The sequence below is a fragment of the Lactuca serriola genome, chromosome 3 (assembly GCF_051521515.1).
Source record: "Lactuca serriola cultivar US96UC23 chromosome 3, Lser_US96UC23_V15, whole genome shotgun sequence".
Taxonomy (NCBI): domain Eukaryota; kingdom Viridiplantae; phylum Streptophyta; class Magnoliopsida; order Asterales; family Asteraceae; genus Lactuca; species Lactuca serriola.
The window spans coordinates 127,238,646-127,249,166 of NC_136410.1; the positions used below are offsets into that span (position 1 = coordinate 127,238,646).

Here is a 10,521-nt window from a genome sequence, read left to right on the forward strand (position 1 = left end):
ATTTGATAACGAATGAAAATGTAAAACCAACAGGGACTTGTAGATGATGTCTATTATCAATTATTTTATAAAAAGCAAAACCACAACATGAACTAAGAAACTGAAGTTGCAAAATGAATAAAAAAATCAGCACATAAACAAATACATACATACTATATACAACACATAAACGGAAGTTTATAAAGCATGGAACTTAATGACAGGAAAAGTAAAAAACTTAAGGGAGACTTTATAGAAAGAAAGATCACCCTTACTTGCCACAAATGGTTGAAGACATCAACAAGAAGATCAATCTGACCATAGAATCCACATGTTGTCTGATCATGACTTCAGTAGATGAACTACTGAAACGTAAGAATCGCAATTGAACTCTATTAGCATTTGAAAAGGGAATTAGGGTTCCAGAGAAGACGACGAAGGGTTAAAAATTTTTTTGGACCATTTCTCGATTTGTGTGTGTCATCCTTGCACAGGGGCCACGCTAATCTTCTCTGTATCGTTCCAATTTTATCGGATGTCCCCAAAGGGACGACTATAGGTGAAGAGCTTCGCCATATAGAGGAGTAGCAGGTTATATGAGACGACGCGAGTTCTAAACGAAGTAGTTTACTGTTGATGGTCATATATTCTCAATGTCTTTAAAATTAGGGTTAATGACTTAGGAGGGTAATAAGGTTTCCAGTTTGTCCGTATTAAGTTACTAATGTTTTTTTTTGTGCGTATTAGACCAATATGGTTGTTATTACTGTTTAGAAATAGTCATTTTTACCCGTTAAAACCGGTAAAAGGACTAATTCTAAGCAGTAATAACAACCATATTGGTTTAATACACACAAAAAAACCTTAATGACCTAATATGGATAAACTGAAAACCTTATTACCCTCCTAAGTCATTATCCATTTATTTATTCATTTAAAAAGAATAAAGAATCATGATAAGTGTCTAAAGTCGAAACAATTTTTTTTCAATGAATAAATAAAAGACAAATGGAAATATTACCTCCGAATTTATATTCCTACAATGCATGTATTATACAATTATAGAAATATACATTCGTGTAGATGTCAAATTTAAATAAGTCGAGAGCTACTAGTTTGTTGTTTTTAATGCACGCACACCTTTAAAAAGATTTACATTATTATATTTGTTTTTGTCTCATTATTGTTGTAAATTTATGTGTCTGTCATTGCATCAATTGCCATATTTTTCAAGATAATCTTTCAAACATAACATATAATGTACCATATGCATTAACTATTGTACATTGTTTTCGTATGTAGACACTCTTAATCGAGTTATTCGGGTTAACCAAAATATGAATAAAAGCAAAGAACTTTACCTGAAACCTTCTAGGTTTGTGGGATTAACCCCAATAATCCAATTTTTCTTTTAGACCTATGAAACCCGGCCCAATTTATCTAATTCGGGTTTGGGTTTTTCTAGCACCCCTATTTCCATAATTTCAGCATAACCTCCCTTATCGATAGTCTTGAGCAATCACTTTTAGTTGTAAAGTAATCTTGTATGCCTTCTATTAAGTTTGACTCACTTTTCATGTTCTCTTTTATATTTAAATATATATATATAACCCAAATATGCTATCCACTAGCTTGAAACAAGGCAACACTAAAAACAATCATTACTGTTTCCTTCATAGATCGTCTCTCAAATCTCAATGTAGTAACATCACTAGAATACTATTTGTTCGTTAATTTAAAATAATCCCAAAAAAATATTAGACAAGTCCACCATAAGAAAGTAGATTAAGAATGTCATATTGTTTTCAACATTTAAAACGTCTTTTAAAATATTTTCATATTACTTTATTTCGTCTAGATCCACATTTGAAATATTATAATTTTTCACTTCTTAAAAAAAAGTCTACCCTAAGAATCTCCAATTAAATCACCTTAATCGGTAAAGAAGTCATACTTAAAGTCTACTCCTACTAACTATCATACTATGATCAAAAGACTTTCAAAATTAAGTTATCATAGACTAAAAAATATTATAAAACATGATTAGTATATACCATGTAATATCATAAAGCACATAATTATATATAACTACAAACAGACTCGAGATCATTTTAATCCGTAAATAATTATACGCACCTTAATTAGACGTTTGCAAAGCTCTTAACTTATTAATTAATTAATTTAAATTTCCACTTAATTAATTATCTTAGATAATGAGTATAACTGTCAACAACATGAAATGTCAATTTGATGGCATGTTCATCAATCATGCATGCGTCCAAATCCTCAAGTTTATTTTTTCTTTCACTCTGCCACTATATGTATTTATATGCATAATATACATTTTGATAACTAAAGCGGCACACCTATCTACATCTCTACACATAAAAGAATGTATATGTACGTGAAATTCAACAAACCCACTCACAAAATCTCTGGCTAGTTGCTAACACTCACTCGAATATTGTTGACATCGATACATCATAGGTTTCTGTTTAGTGTAAAACATATAGGGTTATTAATTTTGTTGGCCTCGACAACCACCACAGGTCACCACTCGATTTTATAGTGTAATTTTTTGTTTCCTATTCAGGTACACCCATTAAAAAAATATGTGCAACTACAGCCATAATTCCTACATCCACCTTTACTTCACGCTTTGGAGTATCCTGTAACATAACCAAAAGCTTAAGAGTTTGGTTGATATCTATAAACAAGATGATAAAAAATAGAATAAGATGATATCTATAAACAAGATGATATCTATAACCAAAAGCTTCGGAGTATCCTGTAACATAACCAAAAGCTTAAGAGTTTGGTTGATATCTATAAACAAGATGATAAAAAATAGAATAAGATGATATCTATAACCAAAAGCTTCGGAGTATCCTGTAACATAACCAAAAGCTTAAGAGTTTGGTTGATATCTATAAACAAGATGATAAAAAATAGAATAAGATGATATCTATAAACAAGATGATATCTATAACCAAAAGCTTCGGAGTATCCTGTAACATAACCAAAAGCTTAAGAGTTTGGTTGATATCTATAAACAAGATGATAAAAAATAGAATAAGATGATATCTATAACCAAAAGCTTCGGAGTATCCTGTAACATAACCAAAAGCTTAAGAGTTTGGTTGATATCTATAAACAAGATGATAAAAAATAGAATAAGATGATATCTATAAACAAGATGATATCTATAACCAAAAGCTTCGGAGTATCCTGTAACATAACCAAATGCTTAAGAGTTTGGTTGATATCTATAAACAAGATGATAAAAAATAGAATAAGATGATATCTATAACCAAAAGCTTCGGAGTATCCTGTAACATAACAAAAAGCTTAAGAGTTTGGTTGATATCTATAAACAAGATGATAAAAAATAGAATAAGATGATATCTATAAACAAGATGATATCTATAACCAAAAGCTTCGGAGTATCCTGTAACATAACCAAAAGCTTAAGAGTTTGGTTGATATCTATAAACAAGATGATAAAAAATAGAATAAGATGATATCTATAACCAAAAGCTTCGGAGTATCCTGTAACATAACCAAAAGCTTAAGAGTTTGGTTGATATCTATAAACAAGATGATAAAAAATAGAATATGATATCTATAAACAAGATGATATCTATAACCAAAAGCTTCCGAGTATCCTGTAACATAACCAAAAGCTTAAGAGTTTGGTTGATATCTATAAACAAGATGATAAAAAATAGAATAAGATGATATCTATAACCAAAAGCTTCGGAGTATCCTGTAACATAACAAAAAGCTTAAGAGTTTGGTTGATATCTATAAACAAGATGATAAAAAATAGAATAAGATGATATCTATAAACAAGATGATATCTATAACCAAAAGCTCCGGAGTATCCTGTAACATAACCAAAAGCTTAAGAGTTCAGTTGATATCTATAAACAAGATGATAAAAAATAGAATAAGTGTCGAGTAGAAATACCAAAGTCGGCGCCACCCATTCCTCGTATATGACGATACGCATTCTATATAGATAAGGGACCATGCCCGGTTTTCTCCTTCAAAAAGAAGTCACTTCCAACTTCCAAGTTCCAAGTTAATTTGGCCATCTTCACTTAGGCCATTCTTGTGCCTTTCGTAAGGTTCCTCTTTTAGGAATTACCCTCCCTAAAATTTGGATCAAAATGACCGCGGTTCAAATATGTTTGTACGCTGGAATCAGGTACTTGTTTTTAGAAAAATAATATTTTTGTTTTTTAAACAAGAACATTTCAACCTTTTAAATTTTTTATGTACATATATAAGAAGAAAGATCTAATTCATCTTTTACATATCCAACAATATTATGTGCTAACAGAAATATTTAGCACGTGATGTTCACACCGTTTATCCAATTGATATTATTAGGTTTATGTACTCAAGTTTTATAAGATGTTAAGGGATTTTTTTAAATCTTCTGTTCTCTTCTTGTTCACGTAACATATTAGTGGGAAAAATAGTTAATCTCGCTCTAAAATTTAAATTGCAGAAGACTATCTAAGTTGAGAGATTGCTTTAATACCAAAAATACAATCACAGGGGCTGCTTTGTGTTTACACCTTGTGCATGAAGTAATCACTATAGACGAAAAAATGATTACGAGGGAATAGGTAGTAAAAACAACAATATAATATGATATTACTTTGTGTACTGATGCAGATATGAACCCACTAACCAAAACGGGAACATAAATAAAACGTGAAAACAGTTGAATAAAAGTACAATGGTATTTAGTGACACTATGGTTGATGATCTGACTCTATATGTTGGATAATAATACTTGCATCAAGCACTAAATTTTCACATTCGTGTTCGCATCTAGTACCGGCAACACAATAAACATATAATCATGTTAAAAGTTATGAAAAAGAAGGGTATAATGGTAATTCCATCAAAAGAACCATCAACTATTTTCACATAGGATTGGCAATGGTTAAAATCTTAGAATAAACAGTCACATATAAAAATATTAGAATAAAAAGTAACATATACAATTATAAATGCAAAAAATATAGTAGGAGGGAATTCAATAGTATATGTTACTGTTTATTCTAAGATTTTAACCATTGCCAATCATATGTGAAAATAGTTGATGATTCGTATGATGGAATGACTATTCTACCTGTCTTTTCATAGCTTTTAAAATGATTATATGCTTATTGTGTTGTTAGTACTAGAACAAGAATTTGAAAATTTGGTGCTTGATGCAAGTAGCATTATCCAACATATGGAGTCTAATCATCAACCATATTGTCATTAAATACCATTAAAGAACCAAAATCTTGTTGAGTGTGGAGTATGGAGAATAATTTATGGCCATGGCTTGACAGGCTTTTAAAGATGATGCTTAACCGTTTCATTAAGAAGTAATATATTTCCTTTTTTCCCATTTTTGTATGTATAAGTTCATGGCTTTGCTTGCATAACTTGTTAAAGATGTTTACATGATTACAAGTTTTAAAATCTTGCAGTAAGGAAAGAGACATGCTAATTCACACTTAACCTTGAATGTAACTATATAAGGGGTTAAATGTTAGAATTTCGAGGTATTTAAAGATTGTTTGGATTCACTAAAAGTCGGGATTGCACTATCAAATTGAAGTATTTTCATGGTACTCTCGAAATCTCAATAGGATAAAATTCATTGATTTTCAAGAATAGAGATTGTGTAATTTATGATCTTGATGTACCAGATTAAAGACCAAAACGGTATATCCCTTGTCTGAAAACTGACAGAAGAAACTGCCATAAGGCAGTTTCAAAACTGCCACAAAAATGGTTCCAACCCATGAGTGTCAACATCAGAGCTAAAATTGACAATGTCAAAACCTGGTCAAAATTCTTAAATTTGGATTTTTATGCATTTTCTATAAAGTAAAATTGTCAACATCGACCTTAGCTAGGGGCTCTACCTTTTGGACCCCACTACCATGGGTTGCCATCCCCGTACCCCCGCAGTTCAGGGGTTTTATCCCTACATAATAGTGTACTTTAAATCATGAGTAAACTCAAAGAAGTGTGCCTTCCGCAGCACCCTTACTCTTTTAAGATTCATCAAGATTGCATTGGTTAACAAATTATTCCAATTACACTTAAATAATATTAGTGATACGAATTACCAACACTAAATCTCATATTTCCTTTTAGATGTTCCATAACTGTAAAGTCTAATTGTGTTGTGATATGTCGAAGCTTAGGTAGTTGTCTTAGTAGCGACTTTGTTGTAAACATCGAAAGTCTACATGACTTCGATGGGTATGTATTTTACTAGGAACTTTTATACTTTCTCTTTAAATGTTGAAGTCCTAGTATATTTTTTTGTATCCATGAGTATCCTATAAATAGGGTAGGTACTTTAGTGAGTTGTAACTATTGCATCCTTATGCATAGAGATTACTTTCTCTCTGCAACTTCACTTATACTCATTCCGGATTTGTGTTGAATCAAAGATGTTATTTACATTTGGTGTTCATACTTACACTGATTTACATTACGATTGATTCAAACTTAAGTCAAACAACCTTTCAATTGGTATCAGAGTAGAAATCTACATATCGATTGGAGAATTTCGTTCATGTCTTCACTATATTGAATCATTTGCTTATTTCAATAATTCCACAAGTGATAGAATAATTCTTCGTTTGATCACTATGATTTAGCAATCCTGCGATCGTTTGATCAATCGTTTTGAATCCGATTTCTTTCTCATCAAGTTTTTCTTCTTTACGATTTGATTCAATGGCAAATCTGAATGTGAACACAATGATGAACTACACAAATCTACTAGGATCCTCAACAAAGATTCCAATGTTGCTTTTAGAATTCTATGATCAATGGGCGGATCCTATGGAAGACTACCTCAACAGAATTGATGAAGATCTATGGAGATTGATCCAGAAAGGTCCTTATCGAGGAGATCAGCTTCAAGCAGTTAGTATAGCTGATAATGCTGAAGAAGTAATTGATCAAGGCAATAAGCATAAAGCAAATGATAAGATACCTCCGTGAATTGTGAGGTACCTTACCACCTACAGTTTACAACTACATTCGTGGATGCAAGACTGCTCAGGAGAGCTGGAACACTTTGATGGAAAAATTCCAAGGGAATGAACGTACGAAGAAGAACTCGGTTACTCAATTCTTATCAGAGCTTGTTGAGTTTAGGAAAAAAAAGAGAATGAGTCTGTTGAAGCTCACTATGATAGATTCAATGAGCTAATGCACAAGTATACTAGGCACAATGTTGTTTGCACCACTCTCGAGTTCAACATTACTTTCATTTTAGGGCTTAAGAAGGAATGTAAGAATATATGTTTAGTGATAAAGACTCAAGAGAACTTGGAAACCTACTCATTGTTGAATCTCTACCACATTCTGAAAGCTCATGAGTCTGAGGTGAAGGAGATGGCTGAGGAAAATAGAAAAATGAAGTTTAGTGGTCCTTTGGCTCTTGTTTTGAAGGTCTCTGGGAAGGAAGCTAGTTCAAATGTTGAAGGAGATGAGAACGAAGAAGGACTTCTGATGAACTCAGATGACGAAGTTGTAGCATATTATTCTAATATTAATGTCAAGAAGTTCTATAAAAAGCCAATCAGTGGAAACTTTAAAGGAAACTTTGTTAAGAAGTCTGGTTCGAGATCCGGTGGAATGTAGAAGAGTGTGGAGAAGGTGGTTGAAAAGAAAGACGAGAAAAAAAGGATGAGAAGAAGCTGAAAGGAGATAATGGTTACAATTGTAATTATTGTAGTAGACAAAATCATGTGGTTAGGGATTGCATGCTTCGAAAGCAAGAGGATAAGAAGGAGAAGGTAAAAGACGAAGGCTACAATGCATTGAAGATTAAGGAGCTTCGTGCAAAGTCCAAGAATCTCTCCTTGGTTGCGAAGGATTAAAATAATGATGATGGAACTTATCAAATTTGGTCTTCAGGATCCGATGATGAAGAGATGTGTCATCCTACTCATGGTGTCATGTATGTGAAGCATGTTGTTGATCACTCGAGTGATAAGAGCACGTTTGGGGAATTAGTGGAAGATAGTGATTTGAAAGATTTTGAGAAGAGAATGTAGATGAGAGTAAAAGGGAGGAAGAGATGATTACTGGAAGATGTTTTGTAACAACTGCTTCAAAGTCTCCCATGACTGAGAAGGTATGTGAACTTCTTATGTCTCTTAATGTGCCTTTAAATTTTTACAATTTCATTTTATCTTATTTTGATGATACATGTTCTTACTTAAATGATATGTTGATTTATATGAGTAGCGAAGTGGAGAAAAATAAAGCTCTAGTTTATGAAGCAAGAAATAAGTTGAAGGAGATGAAAACTAGGGTAGAGAACCTAGATTTGAAACTTACGAATGTCAAGATAGATAGAGACTCATTGAAAATGGATAACAGTTCGCTTGTGAAACAAAGGATCATATATTGTAACACTGCGAAAAGATTGTATGATAAACTAGCTCATCTCTATAATTCATCGAGATTTGTAAGGAACAACATTGGAAATTACTCCCTTTCATTAACTTTGAGCGTGAATTAGTTGATGAAATCACTTATGACAGCGAGAGTAATGTAACGAAATATGATCAAGTTCCTAATGATTTATATGCTTATGGTATTGTTAATATTGATAATTGTTTGGATGTTGATGATTTATGTAACGATCTAATTTTTATCAAGAATTTTTTTTTTCATTTTTAATTACTCAAACAATTCCCATAATCCATAAAGTTCCAAACCATTTGTTTCCAAATTCACAGTTATTACAATTTCATTGTACTTTTGAAAACATCAGAGAGTCCCAACACACAAAAAGAGAGGTAGAGTGCATGCCACGTCATCACGCCTTGCCTTTGCCCTTCGGCTCGGAAGTACCTGAAATAATCAACAACTTGTAAGTGAAATGCTTAGTGAATTTCCCAGAGCATACCACACATACACAAGCCACATATCATATATCCTGTTAGCTATAGAAGCTACACATATATCATGTAATCCATGCATACATGAAACCTGTGAGATTGCCATGGGCTACCCCACATGGTCTTTACAAAGGACTGCCATGGGCTCCCCCACATGGCCTTACATCCAATGCCATGGGCTACCCCACATGGTCTTCACCTAGGACTACCATGGGCTACCCCACATGGTCTTACATCCAATGCCACGGGCTTCCCCCGAGGTCTTCATAAAAAACACACAATCACATAACAAGACACAGAACGTCTAAAACATATATCATAATCACATAATGGGTCGGCCTTAGTGCCTTAGACCCATAGGTATGGTGAGAAACTCACCTGTCACGAATGCTGAACTGACACTCTGCGACCAAATATAGCCCACCGGCTGCTCCACGCAACGGCCTAAAAAGTGTCATACAATATCCAGTCATTTCCCAAAAGTCCATCCTGGTCAACTACAGCCAGGGTCAAGTGAACGATCCATGTTGACCCTAACTCGTTGAGTACAACTAGTGACTCGCCGAGTTTCCCGGAATAACATCTACTCACCGAGTCATCGAGGTGACTCGTCGAGTTCATACGGTCTTGATTGATAATCTAAGGTCATTCGTCGAGTTCCCTTGCTTGACACTCGACATGTCTACGAACATCCAACCATTGGGAAATCTTACTCAAATCGCCGAGTTGTTCCTTCAACTCGCCGAGTTCTAGGTAATCTTCATCCGACTCGCCGATTTGTCCATCCAACTCGTCAAGTTCATGGCAATATTCATCAGGCTCTCCGAGTTGTTCGTCCAACTCGTCGAGTCCATGCCTGCCTTCAAATGAATCGCGGAGTCACCCCCTGTGAATCGCTGAGTCCTATCAGATCTCAAGCCATACAGACCCTTTTTGAGCCATGCAATGCTTCTAAACTACAGATCTAGGCTCCTGAGGCATGATTTCCACGTAAAGTTGCAAACTTTACGTGCATGCAAAGCTTTAAGGCCCTAAAATAGCAAATCTAAGCTTGGAATGGGGTCATACACTTGAGGGAAGGTACATGCTAAGCTCAACTGATACTTTATGCATCTTAAGGCCAAAAGGAGTTCAGATCTGAAGTTACAACTTCAGATCTTGGATTAAACACAAAAGCCCTTTCTTAGAATCCATGCACAAAAGGGTTTTGGGTGGAAATGAGCTAAGAGACAGCTTAATACCTTCAGAAAGTGCTCCATAGAAGTAGATCTAGAATCCCCACGAGCCCTTGCTTCTTCTAGGTTGATTCCTCAAGTGATTCCTTCACCAAATCCCTCCTTCAAGCTTTAAAATCACCAAGAACACACTCACACTCGAATCAGGGTTTTAGGGAGGTATAGAGTTGTAAAGGGGAGGCCAAGGGAGGCTAATGACCCTTTAAATAGGGTGCAAGGCCCTGGAATCTAGGGTTTCATCTGCCAGCATCTACTCGTCGAGTACCATAATGGACTCGGCGAGTAGATCATTAAACCTCGCGCCCTAACCCGCTACTACTCGACGAGTAGAGAGGCAAACTCGCCGAGTAGGTTTTCAA

General features: G+C 34.3%; 1 non-coding gene across 1 annotated transcript; it reads right to left on the reverse strand.

Moving 5' to 3' along the window:
• Positions 1–423: 423 nt before the first annotated feature.
• Positions 424–530, reverse strand: LOC145096569 (U6 spliceosomal RNA). The gene has a single exon (XR_013703943.1). It is a non-coding gene; the product is annotated as a U6 spliceosomal RNA (small nuclear RNA).
• Between the last annotated feature and the right edge of the window lie 9,991 nt (positions 531–10,521).